Source organism: Hippocampus guttulatus, chromosome 2 (genome assembly GCF_054856545.1).
Source record: "Hippocampus guttulatus isolate MCC_2025c chromosome 2, RoL_Hgut_1.0, whole genome shotgun sequence".
NCBI lineage: Eukaryota > Metazoa > Chordata > Actinopteri > Syngnathiformes > Syngnathidae > Hippocampus > Hippocampus guttulatus.
Window position 1 is genome coordinate 9,925,471 of NC_141262.1, and position 22,694 is coordinate 9,948,164.

General features: G+C 43.3%; 5 pseudogenes; all 5 read left to right on the forward strand.

The window, feature by feature from the left end:
* The first annotated feature begins 3,259 nt into the window (after window positions 1-3,259).
* LOC147208452 (protocadherin alpha-8 pseudogene) lies at window positions 3,260-5,926 on the forward strand (annotated as a pseudogene).
* A 1,723-nt stretch (window positions 5,927-7,649) lies between these two features.
* Window positions 7,650-10,371, forward strand: LOC147208453 (protocadherin alpha-8 pseudogene; annotated as a pseudogene).
* Window positions 10,372-12,158: 1,787 nt separating this feature from the next.
* Window positions 12,159-14,642, forward strand: LOC147208454 (protocadherin alpha-8 pseudogene; annotated as a pseudogene).
* Window positions 14,643-15,781: 1,139 nt separating this feature from the next.
* Window positions 15,782-18,966, forward strand: LOC147208455 (protocadherin alpha-8 pseudogene; annotated as a pseudogene).
* Window positions 18,967-19,471: 505 nt separating this feature from the next.
* On the forward strand, window positions 19,472-22,528 carry LOC147208456 (protocadherin alpha-8 pseudogene; annotated as a pseudogene).
* Window positions 22,529-22,694: the final 166 nt, after the last annotated feature.

A 22,694-nucleotide genomic window follows, 5' to 3' on the forward strand; every position in this document is an offset into this window, starting at 1 on the left:
TTCAATGTTTGGTATGTTATAAGTATAATATCACTCTTTCAAGATTCATTGTGTTTGTACCATGATGCATATGATCAAAAGACACATTTTTGAGAGTGACTTCTTGCACCACTTCATTATTAGTCCTGACCAAGCAGCTAATCAGTCCAAATGTCATGACCACCTGCTTCAGTGTTGCGTCCTGCAAGGTCTCCAGGAAGATCATCTTATATGAAAAGGCATATTGACATATTTACGCAGAAAGGCTCAGTGATGTTGCCAGGTGGGTCAATTCAGATGTATAATGCTTGTCAAAATCTCTTGTCCTTCTTCCCCAGTGACCTATACTGTGCAGAACAAAGCAAACAGGGACACATACGCTCTCTCAATGTCAAATTATTGTACTTGCTGGAGTCTCCCTGAACAGGGATGTCACTGGCCATTGTTTCATCTAAAATTGCTGTTGATAGTTATACACAGTTATCATGTAAGAATTGATATGAAACCAGCGTCGACATTCAAGGGAATCGGTGCTTTGGTTGCAGCATTCACAGCATCCCTCCCCCATCTTCCTTCCTTCAGCAGCGACCTGCGGAAAGGAGCTGCGTTGCCATGGCCACCGGCTGTCTGCTCCCCGAAGGGCGTTGTGCCTGGTTCTCTGACGCAACCCGTCATCTAATATTCCAGCATATACACAATGCGCACGCACGCGCACCAATTTGGGTGCGAATGGAAGTCAGCAGCAATGATCCAGCCTGTTCGAATTGGTGCAGTGTGGAGGGAGGGGGCTTCACGTTGCAAAATGCGGCAGCGCTTGGGCATGCGCACCTTGATTTGGCCTACATCCAGAAGTATGACGCAATCGTGGCGAGGGGTGTGCAGATTGAATTTTTTAAAAATATATAAATGTACACATATAACATTGATTTATCTATAATAATACAATGTTCAACGCCCGATGTAACAATTATTGTGGATGCCTAGCTTTTGGAGAATACAAACACATACGTGAATCAGCGTATAACAGTGGCATTTGCAGATATTTACCACGAGAGGTCAGTGTTATCCACTCTGCATCAGGGCGATGATGGGAGGGTACTCGGTGGATCGCACAAGGAAATAATAATGCATAAAAACAAAGAAAAAAAAACTAAACCTCATGATCTGTTAAAACTGACAAAATAACATTGTATGATCTGTGAAAAAAAAGAAAAAAAAACAGTCATATTTGCATGACGATGTTGACGTGTACAAGATGGAGCCCACACAGAAAAAATAATAATTTTGCACTGTGGGTCTTGCAAAAAAATAAACAAATAAATATATAAATATTGTTAGATTTGTCAAAACAAGAATGGTCGGACTGGAGATCCAACGACCAAACGGGGTATTTATTAAGGTAGGGTGTGCCCATCATGAGTGTGCCTGCAAGAGCATGACAATTGATTGGCACCTTCTGTTGCTTGTTGGTTGCTTTCCTCTGGTGCGGTGGATTTTTTAAAAATCAAATTAGATTACAAGATCATGGGGCCAGAGACAGCAGTTTTTTTTTCTTCAATCTTTTGCACACAAATGTGCAAAAACATTTTTAAAAAACATTTTCACTGACAGTGTTATCGCACAGCCAGTGGGATTTTTGTATAATATGATGTGTTATCTCTGTGTGGAATTTTACATGACAACATTTTTTTTATGCTGACTCGAGTGGCCTGGTTTTGGTAAAAATTGTCAGTGGGCTTTTCAGTTTTGTTTTGTTTTTTTCGGTCATCTCACAGGTGCTGCCCATTGCTCCTCAAGGCTGGTTAAATACAGGCAAACACATTTTGCTCTACCAGTATGTGATCAAATAAATTATAATATGCAAATAGAGTTGTAATGTAATTTGCAATGGTAAATAACTTCCACGTGAATAGATGTTCTCCAATTTTGTTCCTTGGTGTTGCCTCTGAGAGGACAATCACCTCTGAGGAGGAGGAAATCCATGCGCCCATTCATCCGCTCTATTGCTTGTCCTCATCAAGGCATGCAAAGTTAATTCCTAGCTACTATGACTAACGACTTTGACTTGTTTACTCAAAGTAAGACGCCCATTCTGAAAGTGTTTATCACATGAATTGTGGTCCCAGTACGCGGAAACTTTTTTGGGGTTTTTTTGTTACTGCAGATGTCTTTTTAAATTATGTCCTACATTTTCAAGGAAAAATATTCACAAATCAAATGTAGATTAATAGAGGTGTACCTTTAGTATCTTTTAACCACAGCAACAGTAATGTTAATTTATTTTAATTTATTGTGGGATGGGCGGCCCGGTGGTCCAGTGGTTAGCGCGTTGACCTCACAGTGCAGAGGTTGTGGGTTCGATCCCGGCTGCGGCCTTCCTGTGTGGAGTTTGCGTGTTCTCCCCGTGCCTGTGTGGGTTTTCTCCGGGTACTTCGGTTTCCTCCCACATTCCAAAAACATGCACGGCAAGCTGATTGAACACTCAATGTGAGCGCGGATGGTTGTTCGTCTCTGTGTGCCCTGCGATTGGCTGGCAACCGGTTCAGGGTGTCCCCCGCCTACTGCCCGAAGACAGCTGGGATAGGCTGAGCACCCTGTTGAGGATAAGGTGGATCGGAAAATGGATAGATGGATATTGTGTGGTCCCAGTGTCACCTTCCACTCTGTTAGTCAGTTCGTGAAGCTTAAACATGTCATCTATCTGACAGAATGTTCTTGCACTGAAAAGTGCATTTGTCATTTGTCAACATTAGCTTTCCTATTGTGCCTCATACTATATAAACGGTCCCAGTTAGATGTCAAAAACATTCATTGTCATCACAGCGTCTAAAAATAGACCAAAAAAAAAAATCAGAATCGTGAATACAAACTTATTGAAAGGAAGGGTGTAAGTGAGTGAATATGAACAATGGAATTTTTACTGCTATGGCTTTATTTTATATACACTTAAAACCAGACATGAAGTATGTGGTGTGTAAAGCAACATAAAATAATTTGAGTACAGTACATATTTTTGCAGGCTGCAGTATCATGTTATTGGCAGTAGGCCACGCTGTTAGACTATATAATGGCGGTGGTGTGAGGGAAGGTTGTTCCCCCCCCCCCCCCCCCCCTCATTTCGAGATTCACCGTCAACCGACAGGCGGACGAGAAGCAGCGATCGTTGTTCCACGAAAAATGATTACCCTCCGGAATATTTGTTAATGATCCGTTATGAAATATAGAACCAATGTATATTTAATAGCTGCGGTTAGGAATCGTCACTGATTAATAATGACAAGATGCTGCATGGGAGGACAGTGGCCGGCGACATGGATTTCTTTGTGTTTGCCGCTGCTGATTGTTGTTCATCCAGAGGGCATCTCTGCTCAAATAAGATATTCAATTCAGGAGGAAGTAAAACCGGGAACAGTGGTTGGAAATGTTGCTAAGGACCTCGGACTGGAAGTCGGCAGGCTGCTGCAGAGAAATCTCCGTGTGGTGTCAGGAACAAAGCGGGAGCAATTCAAGGTAAATCAGAATGATGGTGTTCTGTCTGTCCACCAGAGATTAGACCGGGAGGACCTGTGCGGTAACACCATGCCGTGCATTACTAATCTCAAGGTGGTTGTGGAAAACCCTCTGGAGATGCATCAAGTCCTTGTTGAGGTACTGGACGTGAACGATAACTTGCCAAGATTCCTTGATGACAATTGCACTTTGGAGGTGCTGGAATCTGCTGTAATTGGATCCAAACTCCAAGTGGAGGGCGCCCAAGACTTGGACGTGGGATTGAATTCTGTCCAAATGTACAAGCTGAACCACAACCCGTTTTTTTTCCTAGAAACTGAAGACTTTGGTGAGGAAGGGAGGGTGCCTTTTCTTGTGTTACAGCGGCCTTTGGATCGAGAAAACGCAGCACAGCACCAGTTAATATTAACAGCCTCAGATGGGGGCAAACCACCTAAAACAGGTACTATTAACATCACCATTATTGTATCTGATATAAATGATAACGCGCCAGTGTGTGACCGTCAGAAATACTCCATTAGCGTGAAGGAGAATGCACCTGTGGGGACATATCTACTGACAGTGAACGCATCAGACTCAGATGAGGGACACAATGGTGAGATTGAATATTCTCTCAGGAGCAAATTAAGAGGACACACCAGCATGCCATTTGATTTGAATAAGAAAAGTGGGGAACTAACAATAAAAAGAGATCTCGATTTTGAAGAGAGACAAGTCTATGAGATGAAGGTGCTGGCTGCGGACAAAGGCGCGGTGTCGCTGTCCACACAGTGCAACGTGCTAATCCGTGTGGAGGATGTGAACGACAACCGACCCAAAATTGACATCACCTCATTGTTGAGTCGCATCGCAGAGGACGCCCCTCTCGGTACAGTGGTGGCGCTGGTGGGCGTTAATGATTTGGACTCGGGTGCGAATGGACAGGTGGTTTGCAGCCTGCCGGAACACTTGCCCTTTGCCCTCAAATCGGCACCAGATGGACAGTCATACTCTCTTGTAACCAACGACTATTTAGATAAAGAGAGGGAGCATGCGTATGATATCTTAATAACAGCAAAAGATTTAGGGACACCCCCTATGTCCTCGACTAAGATCGTACATGTAGATATACTGGATGTTAATGACAATAGGCCTATATTCAGTCAAAGCCCTTTTACATTTTATGTGCTGGAAAACAACAAAGCAGGAGTGTCTTTGTTTTCTGTGAGGGCCACAGATGCCGATGGGGAAGAAAATGCAGCTGTGACTTACTCACTCCAACGGAAAAGTGAAAGTGTGACATCATTTTTGAATATTAATGAGATCACTGGCACAATTACAGCATTAAAAAGCTTTGACTTTGAGACGCTGAAAAGTTTCCAATTCCAAGTGGTGGCCACCGATGGTGGAAGTCCTCCACTGAGCAGCAACGTGACTGTGAAGGTATTCATTCTGGATCAGAACGACAACGCTCCAGTCATCCTGTATCCAGTCAGCGCCAACGGTTCTGCCGAAGGGGTGGAGGAGATTCCTCGCAACCTGAAAGCAGGAGACTTGGTGACTAAAGTCCGAGCCTATGACGCCGATATCGGATATAACGGCTGGTTGCTGTTTTCGCTGCAGCAAGTCAACGACCACAGTCTGTTTTCGTTGGACCGCTACACGGGCCAGATCCGAACACTTCGCTCCTTCACGGAGACGGACGAGGCTGAGCATCGACTGCTCATCCTGGTCAAAGACAACGGCAACGTGTCACTCTCCGCAACAGCTACTGTGCTTGTCAAGCTTGTGGAGCCCAAAGAAGCGTTTGCAGCTTCTGACATCAAAAGTGAAGCAAAAGAGGACGAAGAGGACAACGTGACTTTTTATCTCATCATCACCTTGGGCTCGGTGTCGCTCCTTTTTGTCACCAGCATCATCGTGCTGATCGCCATGCAGTGCTCCAAATCCACAGAGTACACTTCCAAATATCTGCAAGACGCCAATTATGACGGCACGCTGTGTCACAGCATCCAGTACAGATCAGGAGACAAGCGCTACATGCTCGTCGGACCCAGAATGAGTATCGGTTCGACCGTGGTCCCGGGCAGCCACGCCAACACTCTGGTACTTCCTGACAGGAGACACACTTCGGGGGAGGTAAGACAGACATTTTTTTAACAAATATAAATGCTTTCAATAGACATGATGTGCAGCCCCAAAAATCTGATGTGAAGGTGCAATTCCATCCACTTTCAAACTGTTGTGTCTGTTAACAGCAACCATGTAGTTGTGTTAACGGTGACTGATTTTTTTTTTTTAATTGTCTTTGACTGATGACAATTTGTTGCAGATGTTGTGGTTGAGGGGGAAAATACAGTCTTTCCATTTCTCTCTATGGTGCTGACTTCTGGCAGTTATCTTTGTGACATTTAAGATCCACCACTACCAGGATGAACCAGACTTTCTGCTACACTGATGTTTGAGTGTTGTTGACGTTAATTTGATGAGAGCAATTTCCAAGCGTTGAGCATTCTACAATAGTCCGTGGAAGCCATTCCACATCTGTGGAGGTAAATGACACATTTTAGATGTTGATAAAGAGCTCTGGTGTATAGGCACACTATAAAAATGTTTTATGGTGTTGCTGAGAATCTCTCAATGGCGTTGCATGGTCGTGTGATTGGACTGCTGTGTGTTGTGTTTGCAAGTGGCGACTGTTTGATGATGAAATGAAGACAATAACTCCAGGAAGAACAAAAGGACAGTAAGTGGGCTACAAAAGTGCTACTCAAGATATCAACAATAAAATTGACGACAAAGTTCAACATAAAAAAAAAAAAACATCTCAGCTATAAAATAACTTGACACATAGCCAGATGTAGAGAAAACACGAAGCTGAATCCAAAGGTTCGGCAACTGAAAACAGATATGAAAACAACAAGAGATGCACTAACAAGGAAAAATTGGGACATTTGCAAAGTTTCAACTGTTTTCCATTGTCATCTTTTACTTCCCTTGTGTGTAAGAGAGGATGTGCACGTGAGCTGCTCTCATGGTCCATTAAGTACCTCTCATACCGACCTACCAACCAACTTTCTTCACATATTTGCTGACTGAAACAATTTCATCTCTATCCATGGTCCTGAGAGATTCAAGACTACATTGTGATGATGCTGTTGACTTTTTGGGGGAAGTTGATGTTTTGTTAGTAGAGTACGGAGAAGCCCTGAGCATTTGATTCAGAGGACTTTGGTGTTTGGATTCCATTGTATGTAATGTGGCGGCCCGGTAGTCCAGTGGTTAGCACGTCAACTTCACAGTGCAGAGGTACCGGGTTCGATTCCAGCTCCGGCCCCCCTGTGTGGAGTTTGCATGTTCTCCCCGGTCCTGCGTGGGTTTTCTCCGGGTTCTCCGGTTTCCTCCCACATTCCAAAAAACATGCATGGCAGGCTGATTGAACGCTCTAAATTGCCCCTAGGTGTGAATGTGAGCGTGGATGGTTGTTCGTCTCTGTGTGCCCTGCGATTGGCTGGCAACCGATTCAGGGTGTCCCCCGCCTACTGCCCGAAGACAGCTGGGATAGGCTCCAGCACCCCCGCGACCCTAGTGAGGATCAAGCGGTTCAGAAAATGGATGGATGGATGGATGTATGTAATGTTCTGAGGGCTGCAAAATACTGATTTAAATTGTGATTTGAGAGCAATAAATATTTAATGGGTCCCAATTTCAATTTAAAAAAATGGGGTGTTCATAGAGGTTTGTACAGTATTATTGTAATGCAACCAATATATCGTTCAAAATAAGCACAATCAACGGGCCTCGGTGAGTGATGTCCGATACATAGGAGAAAAAGGAAGTACAGATTATGGGACAAGAACTACTGCAGGTAACAGCAACTCACGACCACGTTGACAAAATTTTACAGTAATAATTACGGTCTAATGTTCATTACGAATTAAAACCACGAGGTGGCAGTGTTATACAGAGTGATGAGCATGCGGCGTCCTGCCCCTTCTGGAACCGTTTTGTTCAAGTCATCAGAGGAAACAGGAGCATCAATAGCGACGGGTGTTACTGTCGTTTCAGGTCTTTTATTGCCTTTCATTTTGCGACACATTTAAGAGGAATATTTTGTCATTTGGAGGCTTCATCTTTTTGGGTGAAATTTGGATTTCAATGCTGTAATCCAAACTGGGAGGATGGGAGCAGCAGGACAAAGGCGAGGTCTCTTTCTCTGCATTATATTGGTTTGTTTGGAGCAGGTTGCAGCACAGATCAAATACTCCATCGCAGAGGAAGTCAAAGTGGGAACCGTGGTGGGGAATGTCGCCAGGGATTTGGGACTGGACGTCAGCACGTTGGCGGAGAGACGATTTCGCATTGTTTCAGGAGCAGAGGAGGCTCAGTTTGAGGTAAATGTGAACAATGGCGTCCTCTTTGTGGGTAAAACCATCAACAGAGAGGAGCTATGTGAGAGCGTCGCTCCATGCTTAGTTAATCTGAAATTAGTTGCTGAAAACCCCATGGAAATACATCATGTTAGTGTAGAAATTTTAGATATAAATGACAATTCACCCACTTTTCAAGAGGAAGAGAAAATTTTTGAAATATATGAGTCGACACATCCAGGAAAACGCTTCCAGTTACCAAGTGCACATGATCCAGATGTTGTCTTTAATACGGTGCGTTCATACAAATTGAACCCAAATGATTATTTTAATATACAAATTCGGGAGCGAGGAGATGATAAGATACCCTTTTTAAGTCTTCAAAAATCTCTGGACAGGGAAAAGCACAGTGAGCATAGATTGGTTCTGACTTCATTTGATGGTGGAAATCCAGTAAGATCTGGAAGTCTTAATGTCACAGTTATAGTTCTCGACTCTAATGATAATACTCCCGCATTTATGCAAGAAGTATATTCAGTCAATTTATCAGAAAATGTGAAATTGGGAACAGGTGTTATCAAGGTTGAAGCAACTGACCTGGACGAAGGAATAAATGGAGAAGTTGAGTATTATTTTGGTGGAGAACTTGACTCAGAAATCTACGAAACGTTTAGTTTAGATAAAAACACTGGTGAAATCAGTGTGAAAGGCCAAATAGACTTTGAGAAGGCAGATGTTTATAAATTAGACGTCCACGCCACAGACAAAGGACAACCGCCAATGAGTACCGATTGCCGAGTGATCATCAAAATAGTGGACGAAAATGACAACCAACCTGAAATAGACGTGACATCTCTGTCAAAAACGGTAGCAGAGGATTCAAAACCCGGGACTGTCATTGCTCTTATAAGCATCACAGACAAAGACGTCGGGCTGAATGGTAAAGTTATGTGTAGTCTGTCAAAAAAATGTCCCATTCGAATTAAAACCTTCCTTTCAAGATAACATGTACTCGCTGGCTCTGAAAGACAGACTGGATCGAGAATTAGTGGCAGATTATGACATCACAATCACAGCGACAGACTGCGGTCAACCTCCTCTGTCCACATTTAAAATTCTGCATGTCGACGTGTCGGACGTTAATGACAATATTCCAACCTTTACGCAAAGTCCAATTCAACTTTATTTACTGGAAAATAACGTGCCAGGGAAGTCCATATTTTCGGTCACCGCATTCGACAAAGACTTGAATGAAAATGCGGCGCTGACGTATCAAATTAACAGAGAAGGGCAGCAAGGTAAAATGTCAACATTTTTAAACATCAACCCTGAGAATGGTGAAATATCCGCACAAAAAAGCTTTGACTTTGAGACGCTGAAAAGTTTCCAATTCCAAGTGGTGGCCGCCGATGGTGGAAGTCCTCCACTGAGCAGCAACGTGACAGTGAAGGTGTTCATTCTGGATCAGAACGACAACGCTCCAGTCATCCTGTATCCAGTCAGCTCCAACGGTTCTGCCGAAGGGGTGGAGGAAATTCCCCGCAATCTCAAAGCAGGAGACTTGGTGACTAAAGTCCGAGCCTATGACGCCGATATCGGATATAACGGCTGGCTTCTGTTTTCGCTGCAGCAAGTCAGTGACCACAGTCTGTTTTCATTGGACCGCTACACGGGCCAAATCAGAACACTTCGCTCCTTCACGGAGACGGACGATGCTGAGCATCGACTGCTCATCCTGGTCAAAGACAACGGCAACGTGTCGCTCTCTGCAACAGCCACCGTGACCGTCAAGCTTGTAGAGCCCAAAGAAGCTTTTGCAGCTTCTGACATTAAAAGTGCCACAAAAGTGGACGAGGAGGACAATGTGACTTTTTATCTCATCGTCACTTTGGGCTCGGTGTCGCTCCTTTTTGTCATCAGCATCATCGTGCTGATCGCCATGCAATGCTCCAAATCCACAGAGTACACTTCCAAATATCTGCAAGACGCCAATTATGACGGCACGCTGTGTCACAGCATCCAGTACAGATCAGGAGACAAGCGCTACATGCTAGTCGGACCCAGAATGAGTATCGGTTCGACCGTAGTCCCGGGCAGCCACGCCAACACTCTGGTGCTCCCTGACAGGAGACACACATCCGCGGAGGTAAGACGGACAATTTTTTACTTTGATTACAATAGACCTACTATGCTTCGCCTATGACTTCAGTGTGTACTATCGGTGCAATTCGATCCACATTACTTTAAAACTGCTTTTTCCCCCAATAGCAACATTGCTGTCATGTTAACACTGACCGAAACATAATTAAAAATTTTCTTCAAATGACAGCAATGTTTTAGACTTTGTGATCAAGAAAAACAGTGCTTCCAGTTCTGTTGGTAGCACTAAATTCTGTATGTTGTCTGATTATTTCTTCATCAAGCTTTTTGCTGCTTTGTTTGCTTGTTGTTAAACTTCACCTTAATGATTGGAAATTCCAAACATTGAGCTTTGTAAAATTGTTCATGGCAACTATGTCATGTCTAGACGTAAACAGGATTATTTTTTGTTCAGGTACAGGTTATGCATCGCTGCATTGTAATATTTTGTAGCAGTGATTGTGTCAATGTGGTTGTGGGGCAGTGGAAATGCACTTGTCTGTGTTATCTTTAAAATGCATATTGTTGGATACAAACGAAGTCGATAACTATGAACAAAATGGCAGTAACCAGAGTACAAAAGTACAACTCAAGATACCCACAACAAAATTGACAAGAACAAACCAATGTGACAGGAAAAGCCATCACACCTGGAAAATAGCGAGACACAAAACCCAGTGTGGGGAAATCACGATAGGCCAAACCCCCGAGGATCGGGGCAAGGCTCACGAAGCAACAGAAATCAGAGATGGCAAGAACACAGAACACTGTAACATTGAAACAATTGGGACATTTCTAGTTTTTCAACTGCTTATCGTCATCATCTTTTACTTCCTTTGGATACAAAAGTTGCTGCACTTGTGAACTTTCTTCATGATCAATTAGACACCCATACAATACCAACCACCCGACTTTCTTGACATATCCCTCTGACTATAAAAAGGTCACAGCTGTTCATGGTTCTGAAACATTGTGATGACGAGGCAGACTTGGTGGAAATTATGATTGAGGGTCCAAAGGCTGGTCCGTCCGCGTTAGATGCAGAACATTGAAACATTGCTTGCATTACTCACTGGACTACGATGTTTGGATTCAATTGTACTTTGTATCTATTGCTCTGAGGGGCATATCGAATGATTTAAATTGATTGGAGAGAGATACATGTTTAATTTGTGTCTTTTCGAATTAAAAATAGGCTGTTTGGTGGGGGGGGGGGGGTATACAGTATTTATTGTAGGGCAAATAATGTATCTTTTAAATTAACCAAGAGAGAAATTCCTCAGTGAGTGATGTCATGCACACAAAAGGAGAAATACATCTATCTATCTATCTATCTATCTATCCATCCATCCAACTCACTGATGTTAAAACAGTGGTTCTTACCCTGGGTTCGATCGAACCCCAAGGGTTCGGTGAATCAGTCTCAGGGGTTCGACGGAGCCTCTGCCATGGAGGTTAAGACAAACCCGACTCAACATGTCAATTAGTTATGACGCCCCCTCGGCCATCACTGGCTGCAGACGATCACATGACATTGCTTGTCCAATCAGTGCTGTGAGAAATTTAGTTCGCTCAGTAGTCAGCGTGTGACTATACTGATAGTACGTGGTGTTATTTTTGTTTGTTTGTTTTGTTTTTAATGTTTTAAACACATGCTATGTCGAACAAAAAAGAAGGTGGTCGGACGAAACTGTATGTGCTACATGGATTCACATGCATCACGGAACGTCATTGGACTCGGCATCCTACCTGCGCATGATTTGTCATGCCAAGTTGAGCAACTCTTGTCTCACACCGGCAAAACTGAAAGAACACTTCTCGAATCATATTTTTATTTTTCACTCAGGGTTCGGTGTATCTGCATATGAGCTGGTTGGGTACAATACCTCTCACAAGGTTAAGAACCACTGTGTTAATCTATTCCATGCTCATAACGAGTTATGACCAGTAGGTGGCAGTGTCATACCAATATATCGTGATGAGCATTCGGCAGTCCTGCCCATTTTGGAATCGTTTTGTACAAGTCATCAGAGGAGACAAGACCTTCAACGGAGATGGATGTTGCTGTCGTTACTAAGATTTCCTTATACTTTATCCAATAAGGAAATGTAATTTGCCATTTTGGAGGCTTCATTTTTTTGGTGGAATTTGGATTTCAATGCAGTAATCCAAACTGGGAGGATGGGAGCAGCAGGACAAAGGCGAGGTCTCTTTCTCTGCATCATATTGGGTTGTTTGGAGCAGGTTGCAGCACAGATCAAATACTCCATCGCAGAGGAAGTCAAAGTGGGAACCGTGGTGGGGAATGTCGCCAGGGATTTGGGACTGGACGTCAGCACGTTGGCGGAGAGACGGTTTCACATTGTTTCAGGCACAGAGGAGGCTCAGTTTGAGGTAAATGTGAACAATGGCATCCTCTTTGTGCGTAAAACCGTCAACAGAGAGGAGTTATGTGAGCGCGTCTCTCCATGTTTAGTTAATCTGAAATTTGTTGCTGAAAACCCCATGGAAATACATCATGTTGTTGTAGAAATCTTAGATATAAATGACAATTCACCCACTTTTCAAGAGGAAGAATTCATCTTTGAAATTCCTGAGTCCACTCTTCCGGGTAGACGCTTTCAGTTACCCATTGCACACGACCCAGATGTTGTCACAAATACAGTGCGTGTGTATAAATTAAATACAAATGAATATTTTAGTACAGAAATTAGGGAGAGAGCTGAAGACAAGGTGCCATTCTTGGTTTTACAAAAGTCTTTGGACCGAGAAAAATACACCGAGCATAGGCTCATTCTTAGTGCTGTTGACGGTGGGAATCCACCAAAATCTGGAAGTCTTAACATCACACTTAAAGTGCTTGATTCAAATGATAACCACCCGACGTTCACGCAAGACGTCTATTCTGTAACTTTATCCGAAAACGTAAACCCCGACAAAAGCATCATCCAGGTGGAAGCAACTGATCTAGACGACGGACTAAATGGAGAAATTGAATATTACTTTGGAGGACATCTTGATTCCAAGATTGATGAAATGTTCAGTTTGGATAAAAACACTGGTGAAATCAGTGTGAAGGGCCAAATAGACTTTGAGAAGGCAGATGTTTACAAATTAGACATCCGCGCCACAGACAAAGGACAACCGCCAATGAGTACCGATTGCCGAGTGATCATTAAAATAGTGGACGAAAATGACAACCAACCCGAAATAGACGTGACATCTCTGTCAAAAACGGTTGCAGAGGATTCAAAACCCGGCACTGTCATTGCTCTTATAAGCATCACAGACAAAGACGTCGGACTGAACGGGAAAGTCATATGTAGACTGTCACAAAATGTCCCATTCGAATTAAAACCTTCCTTTCAAGATAACATGTACTCGCTGGCTCTGAAAGACAGACTGGATCGAGAATTAGTGGCAGATTATGACATCACAATCACAGCGACAGACTGCGGTCAACCTCCTCTGTCCACATTTAAAATTCTGCATGTCGACGTGTCGGACGTTAATGACAATATTCCAACCTTTACGCAAAGTCCAATTCAACTTTATTTATTGGAAAATAACGTGGCAGGGAAGTCCATATTTTCGGTCACCGCATTCGACAAAGACTTGAATGAAAATGCGGCGCTGACGTATCAAATTAACAGAGATGGACGCCAAGGTAAAATGTCAACATTTTTAAACATCAACCCTGAGAATGGTGAAATATCCGCACAAAAAAGCTTTGACTTTGAGACGCTGAAAAGTTTCCAATTCCAAGTGGTGGCCGCCGATGGTGGAAGTCCTCCACTGAGCAGCAACGTGACAGTGAAGGTGTTCATTCTGGATCAGAACGACAACGCTCCAGTCATCCTGTATCCAGTCAGCTCCAACGGTTCTGCCGAAGGGGTGGAGGAAATTCCCCGCAATCTCAAAGCAGGAGACTTGGTGACTAAAGTCCGAGCCTATGACGCCGATATCGGATATAACGGCTGGTTGCTGTTTTCGCTGCAGCAAGTCAGCGACCACAGTCTGTTTTCATTGGACCGCTACACGGGCCAAATCAGAACACTTCGCTCCTTCACGGAGACGGACGATGCTGAGCATCGACTGCTCATCCTGGTCAAAGACAACGGCAACGTGTCGCTCTCGGCAACAGCCACCGTGACCGTCAAGCTTGTAGAGCCCAAAGAAGCTTTTGCAGCTTCCGACATCAAAAGTGCAGCAAAAGTGGACGAGGAGGACATTGTGACTTTTTATCTCATCGTCACTTTGGGCTCGGTGTCGCTCCTTTTTGTCATCAGCATCATCGTGCTGATCGCCATGCAGTGCTCCAAATCCACAGAGTACACTTCCAAATATCTGCAAGACGCCAATTATGATGGCACGCTGTGTCACAGCATCCAGTACAGATCAGGAGACAAGCGCTACATGCTCGTCGGACCCAGAATGAGTATCGGTTCGACCGTGGTCCCGGGCAGCCACGCCAACACTCTGGTGCTTCCTGACAGGAGACACACTTACGGGGAGGTAAGACAGACATGTTTTTTGACTTTGATAAATGCTTACAATAGACACGAAGTGCAGCCCCAAGACTTTGGTGTGAAGGTGCAATTTGATCCACATTAAAAGTCTTGTGTCTTACAAAAGCAACAATTTTGTGGTGTTTACACTGACTGAATGAAATTTTTTTTCGTGGATTGCCAAAACTTTGGTGCGGAACCGTGGTCAACTGGTCAGCACATCCACCTCACATTATAGAGGTCAAAGGTTCGAATCTGGCCCCGGCCTTTCTTTGTGGAGTTTGCATGTTCTCCCCATGTCTGTGTGGGTTTTCTCCGGGTACTCCGGTTTCCTCCCACATTCCAAAAGCAGGCATGGCAGGTTGATTGGGCGATCCAAATTGTCCCTAGGTTTGAGTGTGACTGCAGATGGTTGTTTGTCTCTGTGTGCCCTGCGATTGGCTGGTAACCAGTTCAGGGTGTACCCCGCCTACTGTATAAAGATAGCTGGTAAAGGCTGCAGCACGTTCGCAACCCTGGTGAGGATAAGCAGTCCGGCTCATGGAAAGAAGGATGGATGGATGGATAACGACACTTTTTTGATCTTAGAAATCCCTGAATCTACACTACCTGGAAAACGTTTCATTGTTTTTTAAAACTATATTATTATTTCAGTTTTTTTGGGTGTCAAATGCAATTTGTAATTTGACACTTTTGGAGTTCTTCTTGTAACGTAAAAACAAATTCTCTCTCTCTCATTCTCTCTCTCTCTCTCTCTAAATATATGTATGTATATATATATATATATATATATATATATATATACACACACACATATTTTGGTCACTCATACCATTCCGAGCGCTGCGATGTATTGATTTAAATTCTAGTTTGAGACAGAGAGAAACACTTAATGGATTTCATTGCTAAATTAAAAAGAGGCTGTGAGTTGAGGATTGTATAGTATTTATTGTAAGGCAACCAATGTCGCGATCAAATTAATCACGATATATAAGCGTCAGTGAGTGATGTGATGTACATACCGGTCGGTAGAGAAATTGCATTATGTGGGGCAAGAAGGACGAAACAACAACTCACAATCACACGGGAGCACATTTTATTGTCGTGTGAATATTTTGCATGCATATAACAAATTATAACCACGAGGTGGCAGTGTCACTCCAGAATACAATGTGATTAACACTGGGCGGACCGACCCCTTCTGGAACCATTTCGTTCAAGTCATCAAGAGGAGACGTTATCTTCAACAGAGACGGATATTGCTCTTTTTTCTGTCCTGTTTTGCCTTATATTTTGGAATACCTTTCATTATTTTGTCATTTTTGGAGGTTTCATTCTTTGGAGGAATTTGGATTTCAATGTTGTAATCCAAGCTGGGAGGATGGGAGCAGCAGGACAAAGGCGAGGTCTTTTTCTCTGCATCATATTGGGTTGTTTGGAGCAGTTTGCAGCACAGATCAAATATTCCATCGCAGAGGAAGTCAAAGTGGGAACCGTGGTGGGGAATGTCGCCAGGGATTTGGGACTGGACGCCAGCACGTTGGTGGAGAGACGGTTTCGTATTGTTTCAGGCACAGAGGAGGCTCACTTTGAGGTAAATGTGAACAATGGTGTCCTCTTTGTGCGTAAAACTGTTAACAGAGAGGAGCTATGTGAGAGTGTCGCTCCATGCTTAGTTAATCTGAAATTAGTTGCTGAAAACCCCATGGAAATACATCATGTTGGCCTAGAAGTTATAGATATTAATGATAATGCACCCACTTTTCAAGAGGTTGAGAAGATCTTAGAAATCCCTGAATCTACACTACCCGGAAAACGTTTCCAATTGCCCAATGCATATGACCCAGATGTCGTTGTTAATACAGTCCGTGCATACAAATTAAGCATGAACGAACATTTTGATATTCAAATTAGAAACAGAGGAGATGATAAAATACCATTCTTAGTATTACAAAAGTCTCTGGACCGAGAAAAAGATACTGAGCACAGACTTGTTCTTACTGCAGTTGATGGTGGAAATCCAGCAAGATCTGGAAGTCTTAATGTCACAGTTATAGTGCTTGACTCGAATGATAACCACCCGATATTTAAGCAAGAAGTATATTCAGTCAATTTATCAGAGAATGTGAAATTGGGAACAGGTGTTATCAAGGTTGAAGCACCTGACCTGGATGAAGGAATAAACGGAGAAGTTGAGTATTATTTTGGTGGAGAACTTGACTCAGAAATCTACGAAACGTTTAGTTTAGATAAAAACACTGGTGAAATCAGTGTGAAAGGCCAAATAGACTTTGAGAAGGCAGATGTTTACAAATTAGACGTCCACGCCACAGACAAAGGACAACCGCCGATGAGTACCGATTGCCGAGTGATCATTAAAATAGTGGACGAAAATGACAACCAACCTGAAATAGACGTGACATCTCTGTCAAAAACGGTAGCAGAGGATTCAAAACCCGGGACTGTCATTGCTCTTATAAGCATCACAGACAAAGACGTGGGACTGAATGGCAAAGTTAAATGTAGACTGTCACAAAATGTCCCATTCGAATTAAAACCTTCCTTTCAAGATAACATGTACTCGCTGGCTCTGAAAGACAGACTGGATCGAGAATTAGTGGCAGATTATGACATCACAATCACAGCGACAGATTGCGGTCAACCTCCTCTGTCCACATTTAAAATTCTGCATGTCGACGTGTTGGACGTTAATGACAATATTCCAACCTTTACGCAAAGTCCAATTCAACTTTATTTACTGGAAAATAACGTGCCAGGGAAGTCCATATTTTCGGTCACCGCATTCGACAAAGACTTGAATGAAAATGCGGCGCTGACGTATCAAATAAACAGAGATGGACGCCAAGATAAAATGTCAACATTTTTGAACATCAACCCTGAGAATGGTGAAATATCCGCACAAAAAAGCTTTGACTTTGAGACAGTGAAAAGTTTCCAATTCCAAGTGGTGGCCACCGATGGTGGAAGTCCTCCACTGAGCAGCAACGTGACAGTGAAGGTGTTCATTCTGGATCAGAACGACAACGCTCCAGTCATCCTGTATCCAGTCAGCTCCAACGGTTCTGCCGAAGGGGTGGAGGAAATTCCCCGCAATCTCAAAGCAGGAGACTTGGTGACTAAAGTCCGAGCCTATGACGCCGATATCGGATATAACGGCTGGTTGCTGTTTTCACTGCAACAAGTCAGTGACCACAGTCTGTTTTCGTTGGACCGCTACACGGGCCAGATCCGAACACTTCGCTCCTTCACGGAGACGGACGAGGCTGAGCATCGACTGCTCATCCTGGTCAAAGACAATGGTAACGTGTCGCTCTCGGCAACAGCCACCGTGATCGTCAAACTCGTGGAGCCCAAAGAGGCTTTTGCAGCTTCCGATGTGAAAAGTGCAGCAAAAGTGGACGAGGAGGACAATGTGACTTTTTACCTCATCATCACGTTGGGCTCGGTGTCGCTCCTTTTTGTCATCAGCATCATCGTGCTGATCGCCATGCAGTGCTCCAAATCCACAGAGTACACTTCCAAATATCTGCAAGATGCCAATTATGATGGCACGCTGTGTCACAGCATCCAGTACAGATCAGGAGACAAGCGCTACATGCTAGTCAGACCCAGAATGAGTATCGGTTCGACCGTAGTCCCGGGCAGCCACGCCAACACTCTGGTGCTCCCTGACAGGAGAAGCACTTCGGGAGAGGTAAGAAGAACTTGTTTCCTCTTTTTTATTATTATTATTTTTTAAGATTTTCATTGCTTATGGTGAGTAAAACATATTTGAAGCTCGTGTTGCTCAATTTTGCTTGTTAAGATGTTCCACGCTCAAACTGTTAAGTTGCTTCATGGCCAAGTTTCAAACTTGATTACCAGTGTAAGATTCTCGAATGCGGGGATGCACTTATGGCAGACAAAGTATATATAAATATTGTTAATACAATGGAGGATACTCTTTCTTTTGTACATATTGCATATATTTAATGGGTGATGAATTAATGATTTTTTTGCAAATCACGTGTGCATTTTTTTTTTAATCCTGGGCCACGTCCCGTTTGTCTTCAGGCAGATTTATATTGAAAAATCGCATTATCCTTTCCTCTGAATGTTTGTAATAACAACTGGAAGTTAATTTAAAAAGAAAACGTGTGTGTCTGTGTCTCTGTGTGTGTGTGTCTGTGTGCGTGTGTGTGAGTGACAACATCATGATATTCTTATTCTCAAATATAACCGTATTTTAAAACATATTTGACTCAGATTGCAAGTGTATTTTAGTTTTTCTTCGTGTTGCTTTTCTTTGGTGGTTTCAGGTGAGCATAATAGACTTGGTTGTCAAAAAAAGCAGTTTTCTTTTGTCAAAAAATACTTCTCTGAATGCCCAAAACAGCCTTTCATCTGCAACATATCCTTTTTTTTCTTTTTCTGAACATTTGGGTTTCACTCCCATTGCTTTCATCCAGAAAAAGGTTTGAAACTTCTCTCGCAAGTGGACGGATGTCGTCGAAGTGTAGTTGATAAAGGTGCATCGTGGGACATGTAGTTTTATCCTCACAAAATTATAACGTGACGTCATACATCCCGTGTTACATTCATCATGTTCTTTTTCAATACCCTTTGAATATAATCAATTACTTCCTGGGCGGATCTGTGAATTTGGACTTTTATTTATGTTCTTCATTTTGAAGTCTTTGTAGATTTGTTATTTATTGTTGTTTTTTTTTTATAATGACTAAATTGTTGGCGGCTCCAATGAGCAGCTTCTCCTCTTGGTGTCAGTGCGAGATTAACTATCATCGACATCACGTCCCTCCCCTGGAAATCTTTTGTTTGAGCCTGACAAAATCACCGGCGGCATTCATAGACTGCGCTCGTCAGCGATACGTGCATTGTGTTGCAGCAGTGTCATGTTTGGAAAAAAAATGACTCGGATGTAAACGTATCTCACCATTTTATGCAGCTGCGTTTTGCTGTCGGGAGATGGAAGCCCGTGCTGTTTTTCATTTTGCTTTGCTTCTGCTGCTGGTAAATCGGGCTTTGACAGAAATCCGCTACTCCATTCCTGAGGAGGTTAAAGATGGAACTATCGTGGGGAATATTGCAAAGGATCTGGGCCTTGATATGAGCTCTTTGCTTGATCGGCGATTCCGAGTGGTTTCCGAATCGAAGGAGGCCTTTTTTGAGGTAAACCAGCACAATGGGATGTTGTACGTGAACAAGAGAATAGACAGAGATGACTCGTGTCAGGGCAGCGGCGCTTGCCTCTTTGAGCTCAAAGTTATCGTGGAAACCCCCCTGGAAATACATTATGTCGTGATAGAAATCACCGATGTGAACGACCACTCCCCCGTTTTCGCTGAAAAAGAGCAATCGTTTGAAATCGCCGAGCACACGTTGCCTGGTAAACGATTCCAGCTGCAAGCAGCGCAGGATCCTGACGCAGGGACGAACTCCATCCGCGCATACACGTTGACGTCAAATGGACATTTTGAAGTAGACGTCCGCCAGAGCGACGAGGATAAAATTCCATTTTTGGTGCTGAAGACAGCGCTAGACCGGGAACAAAAAGCAAAGCACTCGCTGATACTCACGGCGGTGGATGGAGGGAAAACTCCGCGGTCGGGCACCCTGAACGTGTCCATTACTGTCCTTGACAGCAATGACAATAGACCCATGTTCCGTCAGGATATTTACCAAATTACAATAGCTGAAAATGTTCAGATTGGTACTTCAGTATTTAAAATGAACGGTACAGACCCAGATGAAGGTATTAATGGGGAAATTGAATATAGTCTTGCAAAAACATTGAAAAAAAACGTGTACAGTGTTTTTGAAGTGGAAAAGTCGACTGGGGTGATACGAGTAAAAGGAAAAGTTGACTATGAAGAAAATGACGTTTATAAACTCGACATTGAGGCATCGGACAGGGGAACACCACCTTTGACAGGTGAATGCAGAGTCATTATTAAGATCAGAGACATTAATGATAATGCTCCACAAATAGAAGTGACGTCACTGTCAAATTCAGTGGCTGAAGATTCAAAACCCGGTTCAGTTATTTCCCTCATTAGTGTGAAGGATAAAGACTCGGGTGTTAATGGAAAAGTTATCGCCACCATAATAAATGTTGTTCCTTTTGAATTAAAGCCATCCTACAAAGACAACATATTTTCAGTTGTGACTAAAGGCTATTTGGACAGAGAGGAAGTGTCTCATTATGAAATCACAATAAAAGCCACTGACTGTGGTGAGCCTCGTTTATCGGCTGTAATATCTCTCAATATTCAGATATCAGATGTGAACGACAACTGTCCACACTTTGAACACAACCCCCTTGAATTTTATTTAGCAGAAAACAATGTGGCTGGGAATGCAGTTTTCTATGTCAGTGCAACAGACAAAGATATAAATGGGAATGCAGCTATTTCATATCATATTGTGAGAGAAGGACGCCTGAATGACATTATGTCTTTCCTGAATATAAATGCTGAAAATGGACACATTTCAGCCCTGAAAAGCTTTGACTTTGAGACGGTGAAAAGTTTCCATTTCCAAGTGGTGGCCACCGATGGTGGAAGTCCTCCACTGAGCAGCAACGTAACAGTGAAGGTGTTCATTCTGGATCAGAACGACAACGCTCCAGTCATCCTGTATCCAGTCAGCTCCAACGGTTCTGCCGAAGGGGTGGAGGAAATTCCCCGCAATCTCAAAGCAGGAGACTTGGTGACTAAAGTCCGAGCCTATGACGCCGATATCGGATATAACGGCTGGTTGCTGTTTTCGCTGCAGCAAGTCAGCGACCACAGCCTGTTTTCTTTGGACCGCTACACGGGCCAGATCCGAACACTTCGCTCCTTCACGGAGACGGACGAGGCTGAGCATCGATTGCTCATCCTGGTCAAAGACAACGGCAACGTGTCGCTCTCGGCAACAGCCACCGTGATCGTCAAACTCGTGGAGCCCAAAGAGGCTTTTGCAGCTTCCGACATCAAAAGTGCAGCAAAAGTGGACGAGGAGGACAATGTGACTTTTTATCTCATCGTCACGTTGGGCTCGGTGTCGCTCCTTTTTGTCATCAGCATCATCGTGCTGATCGCCATGCAGTGCTCCAAATCCACAGAGTACACTTCCAAATATCTGCAAGACGCCAATTATGATGGCACGCTGTGTCACAGCATCCAGTACAGATCAGGAGACAAGCGCTACATGCTCGTCGGACCCAGAATGAGTATCGGTTCGACCGTAGTCCCGGGCAGCCACGCCAACACTCTGGTGCTCCCTGACAGGAGACACACTTCAGGGGAGGTAAGACAGGCATTTTTTTTTCATTATTACTGAAAGCACACACAAAACACAATGTTTGGTAACATTAAGAACATTGTTTCTCAACTATTGTCGCCTTTGGGCCCACATCTTCCTGTTGTGGCAAGGTCACAACTCACATGGAAGTGAAGAACAATCAGGGATTTTTTTTAAAGTAGCCTCTGAAAATACATACATACACTGTTTCAAATGAACTTGAGTGAACCGTATCACCAAAAGCAAATTGCTAGCTAAGACACCCGCAAGACAAAAGGTTGAAAAGTTGAACTGCATTTTGCTTCGTGAGTAAACTTGTGCCTGACTGGAGCACGATTAACATTTCCCGTCACTTACTATTTAAAAAAAAAAAAAAAAAGATTATTATTAGCTCTCCTCAACCCACAAAATGGCTCTACGACCCACTTTTGGGTTCTGATCCACCAGTAGAGAATCTGTAATTTAGAAAAAAAGTTATTTGAAAATGACCTTTAAATCCCACTTAATATTTTTGTTTCTGTTTTTGTTCTCGTCATGACTGAATGGATATTAGTTAATGAATAAAGAACACAAAGTTGTCCAAACATGTTTTAACCCTGCCAAATTAGTTAGCATCTTCTTCTGTTGTGATGGACTCAAACAAGATGTTCCATTGTTCGTCAGGCCAGTTGTGCTGTTTTACTCAGTCCGTCATTTTCAGGTCTGGCGCTGTCTGTGGTGCTGAACGAATGCCATTGAATCCACATGACTGAAAAGCAGCGTTGGGAAAATTCATTTTCTGCGCGAACTTGTTCAAAGTTCAGTTCACACATGTACATTTAATGATTAACTCAGTAATATAGTCCCCGCCCCTTAATATGTTGCTGCTGACTATTCCCCTCAAAATACAGACATTTCGATGACA